We start from the raw sequence: 6,042 nt of genomic DNA on the forward strand, positions 1-6,042 counted from the left end.
AAGCCGAAGCTGGTGGCTCCCTCGGGCCGTAGGGTGCACCCCCACTATGGGGTGTGAGTTTTTTTTTTTAGTGAAAATAGACACTCGAATTGCTGGATCTCGACTTGTATGTAGGATTTTGTGGCAATTCAAAATCAATGGCTGAAAAAATATAAAAATTGTTATGGTTTAAAAAAACATATTTTTTTAATTAAAACACATCATTCAAAAGTGGATTCCTACTAAATCGACGATGCTGAATCCATTTATAGGTCTGATTTGTATGAGATAAAGAGGTGGTACGACGATAGGATATGAGTGGAACCGGGTTTGACTGTGAAGAAATAGCAACTAGATAATAAATAGGGATGGCACTTGTAGATAGTTGACAAGTTGGGTCTCTTTTTCATAATTTATATTTATAAATATTTTACGGGTAGGCCAGATTCCACCGTTTGATTGAAGAAAGTACGCCTATTGTCAACTGTCAATTTGCCAAAACTTATTGAATTTCAGTTTTCAAGTCTCTAGAACTTATAAAATGACAAAGGCACCACGTTATATCATATTTAATGAGCAAACTTTATATAGAATGAAAAACAGGCAACGAGCACATGTATGCTTTAAATTTTTTATTTTTTTATTTAATTTATTTATTTTATAGTCAAGCTGCAGACCCCTACCCGTTCATTTTACAAAATCATCGATCCATTCATCAGTGGGTGTCGGTCAGGGGGCGATCTTTCCATGGTTTGTTCATCCCTGCCCTGCACATGGACCGATCACACCTAAAACAGCTGAGCTCTCCCTATCTATCTTACATCGGGCTTCGACCTCCCGAAAAAGGATGATTCTCGTGAGATTCAAACTAGTGACCTCTCTTAAACTTGATGGAGTTTACAAGATCTCCCCTACCAGATGAGCCGAGCCTTTGTGGCCTCAGGAACCATTTACTAAAGTAACTTCAATGAAATTTCCCAATATGGTGAACAAATAATCATCCAAGCAACCCAAAGGTGGTCAAAGGTTGTAAGAATACCTAACCACTCTAGCTCTTTTAATATATTTGGGTTGGGTTGGGTTGCGTTGCGGGCACAAGTTTGGTGGCATGTGCCATACTTGACCAATGTTTCTCATGCTTTAGTGAAGTCGACATTTCTCTGTTTAATAATCGAGAAAAATGATGTGCCCCTCCCTACCTACCAAGTATGAAAATTGCTTGAGTCAACATGGACGAAGAGTTTCTTTCTTTCTTTCTTTTTTAATGACGAAAAACAATCTCCGAACTGAAGAAAACCCATGGTGGGACCCACGACGACTCTGCCTTATGTGGTCACCTCCTAAAGCTACTGACACACTCACGTCCCAATGGGATTTGATCTGGTGCGATCATCTCAGCTCCCTCACAACCACTTCGCTGGATAGATGCCCTTGATATCCGACGATATGAGGTGATGACATATGCTCACTGATGTGACACGAACCTCATGCTAAATTCAAAGGTACATCAAGCATCATCAGGTTGGTTCTAGTCCCAACTGGTAGGATATCCAATCCATCAGAGTGTACCGGAACCCATCCAAATAATAACTTATTGGATTCAGGATGAGTTTAGACTTTCCTCGGTTCCGAAAATGAAATTTCAAACCCAGATCCATATACTTTGAGGAGCTTTGTTTTTTTTTTTATATTTACCCCCATGCATTATCATAGACCTAACCGTGCTAGTTTTGCCTGCCGTACTTATTATTGTCCTGGCAGCATAAAACTCAGTGGGCTTACTCCAAGAAGCTGCCACGCTTCGGCTTGCGCAAGGGGTGGCATCCATGGGATTTGAACCTGAACCTAGTGGCCTAGGTCTCATCCCACTATGCCGAACCCGTTTGGGGCTTGAGGAGCTTACTTAATTTCACTAAAAATATATACATATTAAACAGGTCAAGTGAGGTCAGGTTTGGATATGTGGCGAGAAGTATTACTCGAACCCATCCTAAGCACTACTACAGTTGGGATCGATCAGGTAGCCCTGAATAATATTTGGGTCAGCATTTTTTATGTTCATACACACAAAAATTTGGATTGGATATTTGTGGAAGATTTTAAAGATTGCAGAGGTAAATGGTAAATTGATGTTGGAGACTGAGAGATCCGATAATGCGAGAGAGGTGACAACCATCACAGATGGTAGATTGGAGCTAGACTGCAATATGTCTCACCTTGTAAACATCTTCAATAGTTTTGATCAGTCCCGGATTGGTGTCTCCCCTGTTATAAAATGGGGAGTCTGTATAGCTTTATTGGTTCTTCGTTAATATACTGGTAGTGGTCTGCCTAACCCTAACTTAATCTTCCACAAAAAAAAAAATTTATATTTGAATTAAACGTTTAACACAACAATAATTGACTAAACATGCTTGTTAACTACTTCATTTCTCAAGATCTTTAGAATTCATGTTATTGTTTATTAAAACCATGTGTAAAGTTTTCTTAAACTGTATCAATGTTTGTTTGAAGTAAAAATTGACAGAAAACTCTTTACCCATACGAGCAAGTTGTACCCTTCCTGTTTTTAGAAATTTTGGTTTTGGCTTAGAGATAGCAACTTTGAAAGTCTCGCTAGGAATTTTGGGATGTCAGTGGGTCGGATACCCGACCAATTATAGTGGACCCAAATACAGATGTAGTCCGTATGTAGGCTTTACTGAATCAGATATAACTGGATCCAAATGTAGGTGTTCCGATATAATTGGATGGTGCCCGGTCCAGAGTCGGACTTAAATTTGAATGCAAAAGTGTGGCACTGTATCCCTATGTAAAAACCCTACGCTGAATCCGAACCCGACTGTTCTTTTTGTTTTTATGAGGAACCCTCGCCGAAGTGAGGAAAACCCCGAGTGGGGCCCCGCGAGGCCGTACCTAACTGCTAATCAGATGCACCTTGCGCTACTGAACTCAGATTCTGTCAGATATCCAATCCAAATCTGAACGATTGACATCCCTACTGACCCAAATCTGCCCAAATAACATGCAATGTGATCGGGGTTTTTGTCAGATCATGACAATAGCAACCCAAATCCAACCCATCTAATTCAATGAGCGACTAAAAACACACAATTTTACATAAAATGCATATAAATTACTCAGGTTAAGCTAGTTCGGGTTGGATATTTGTCCAAAAAGAAAAACCTACCATATGATGTTAAGGTTTACCTTGGGTCGGATAAATGAGACAGATCCGACCCACTGACAAGCCTGCCCAACTCCCCTGGAAGCATTCTTTCACAATGATTTCTTGAATTTCTAAATTCCTGACCCCGATTGGAACATCATGACTTGTTGTCCTCACCAAGATAATAGACCTAGCTAGTTGTGCTAGCTCTGCGTGCCATGTTTTACGGTCGTTCTGCCGCTCCGAGAGCTTACTCCTTGCCCCAGAGAGTCACCATGCTTTGGTTTGTGCGGGGGTGATGCTCATGAGATTTGAACCTAGACCACCCGTCTGGCCGCCTAGGCCTCATCCCACTGCACCAAACCCTTTGGGGCAATAAGTAAAAATGTTGTAACAAGAAAATTACTTAAAGTTATTGTCTCAATGACACCTGTCAGTGCTTGTAATAATGTTGTGATCAATTCTTATTGGACCTTGAAAACGATTCAGGTGGATCGGTCGTTTCTGATTCGCAGCTGAATCGAACTTAATTCGTCAACTTTTAACCAGAAAATGATGTGTCATAAAATATTAAAATAATATTAAAATTAATAAAAAAATTATTCCCAACCATTTTTTTGATTTTTTAAAAGATAAGAGAATCAGCCTTGCAACTTATCATTTTTCAGCCAATACACAAACACAATGGTTCAAAGGAAATTTGTCATAGTTATGCCTGAGGGTTTGTTTGATGGCTCATTCAAGATTGGACAGAACGAACAAGCATAACAAATATAAATGTTTTGTTTGTTATGTTTATTTCAACTGTACACGAAGCTTTGCTCCTTGTGTCAAACGTTTTGTTTCACTCTTGGTGCGGACAGCATGAATACACATGGATAATGAGTAGGATAACTTAGTTTTAGATCATAAGACTCTGGCTGCCCAACCATATGAGTGTTTTAAGGAATGCATTATGGATGTTAGCCCTGGATATCAAGATTTGGAACTAAAAACTAAAAATATTTAAATTTTGAATAATTTAAAAAAAATAAGAAGTGATAATTTATATATATATATATATTATTTAATCATTATCATATTATATCTAATTATAAAAGTTTATCATAAAAATATCAAACCCAAAAATCAAATTGTCAAACCCTATTAAATCATAAAACCTTAAAATGTAAGAAAATAAATCATAAATAAACTAAAAAAAATCCTACACTACACGAAAAATAAACCATAAAATTAAATAAAAAGGCCTTAATTCAAACCCTAAAAAAAAACAGCCCTAATCAAATTAACTATAAAAAGTCTAAATTAAAAAATTTTGATTTAAAGCCCTAATCATAGAAAAAAAGCTTTAATCAAATAAGAAAAACCCTAATCAAATTAACTATAAAAAAGCCTAATTAAAAAAAAAATTGATTCAAATCCCTAATCTAAGAAAATCAAATAAAAAAATCCTAATGAAAATAACTACAAAAAACACTAATTTAAACATTTTGATTTAAAGCTCTAAATAAAAAATCTAATCAAATAAAAGAAAACCCTAATCAAATTAACTATAAAAAACTCTCATTTGAAAAATTTAATTCAAAGCTCTAATCAAGGAAAATAAAACCTAATCAAAATAATTACAAAAAACCTAATTTAAGAAATTTGATTCAAATTTTTGAAAAAATAAAAAAGAACAAAGAACGAACAATGAAAAGAAAAAGAAGAGCGAACAAAGAAGAGAAACAGAGAGAGAAAAACAAATAAGAGAGGAAAGAAAGAAAAGAAGAAAGAACAAAGAAAAAGGAAAAGAGGCCTTGCCGGAGGCCTCACCACCGGTGCCAATGACCCTAGCGATGCCTCACCCCCTCTCAGTGCCTAACTGCAAAAGAGAGAGAGAGAGAGAGAGAGAGAGAGAGAGAGTTAACAGGTAAAAAGTTAATTTTCGTTCCACCCTTCTCCCCTGACTTTTTTTTTTAAATGAGGGGGAGGGGAGGGGAGGGGTGGAACAAAAACTAATGAGTAAAAAGGATGCCTCCATTCCCAGTGCAATTGCTGGCCAAAATCGTGCCGGGATGAGGGATCAAACAACCCCTTATTACTATTCATCCTCAAGATGAACGGCTTCTCAAACATTACAACTAGGGGTGTCAATGGATCGGTGTGACTAATCCCAACCTGTACTGGATCTTATAGTGTCAGGGTTTGGTTACAAAGAAAGGGGTCTGATTAACTATCTAGGTTAGATCCCTTCTCGAAAAAGTTTTCTGAGTTGGATCCATAAGGTCTGATTATTAAATGAGTCATGTATGACTTGTGAAATTTTATACCAAACTTGGGTCTGACCCGATCGAGTTCTGAATATGATTCACAAATTTTCAATGCAAAAAACATAAAAAATATTAGTATGGACTGGGTTTGGTTTATGTAATTCTTAGTGGATCCAGGTATACGTTTTTTTTTTATGAAAATCCAGTGAGACCTGAATCCAGATCTAATTCCTGCATCACTTATTCATATCTGGGTTCATATCCACCCATTTTAGTGGGACTCCGACCCATTGATACCCCTAATTACAACTGTGTTCTTTGTATTTTAGATTGGTCACACAAATTTTTCAAGCCATTGATGCTCTAGACAAAGAGAATCTAGAGCCTACAAAATGGATAGCTAAAATTAAATCCTGGATCTTGTGTTTGGATGGATAACTCTCAAGTACAATGATGCAAATCCACATGTCATAATCTTCAGTTTTTTTTTTAATATTTACGTAAAGAAATTGTCCTTAAAAAAAGGGACTTAATCGTGCTGACTTTGCTTCTCCTACTTATGGTTAGGGGTGGCAAAATCTAACCCTACCCGCCAACCCGCTTTTTAGCCGGGTTAGGGTTTGGCTTAAACCGGTTTGTGTC

Source organism: Nuphar pumila, chromosome 12, assembly GCF_984573655.1.
Source record: "Nuphar pumila chromosome 12, dmNupPumi1.hap1.1, whole genome shotgun sequence".
NCBI classification, from domain to species: Eukaryota; Viridiplantae; Streptophyta; class Magnoliopsida; order Nymphaeales; family Nymphaeaceae; genus Nuphar; species Nuphar pumila.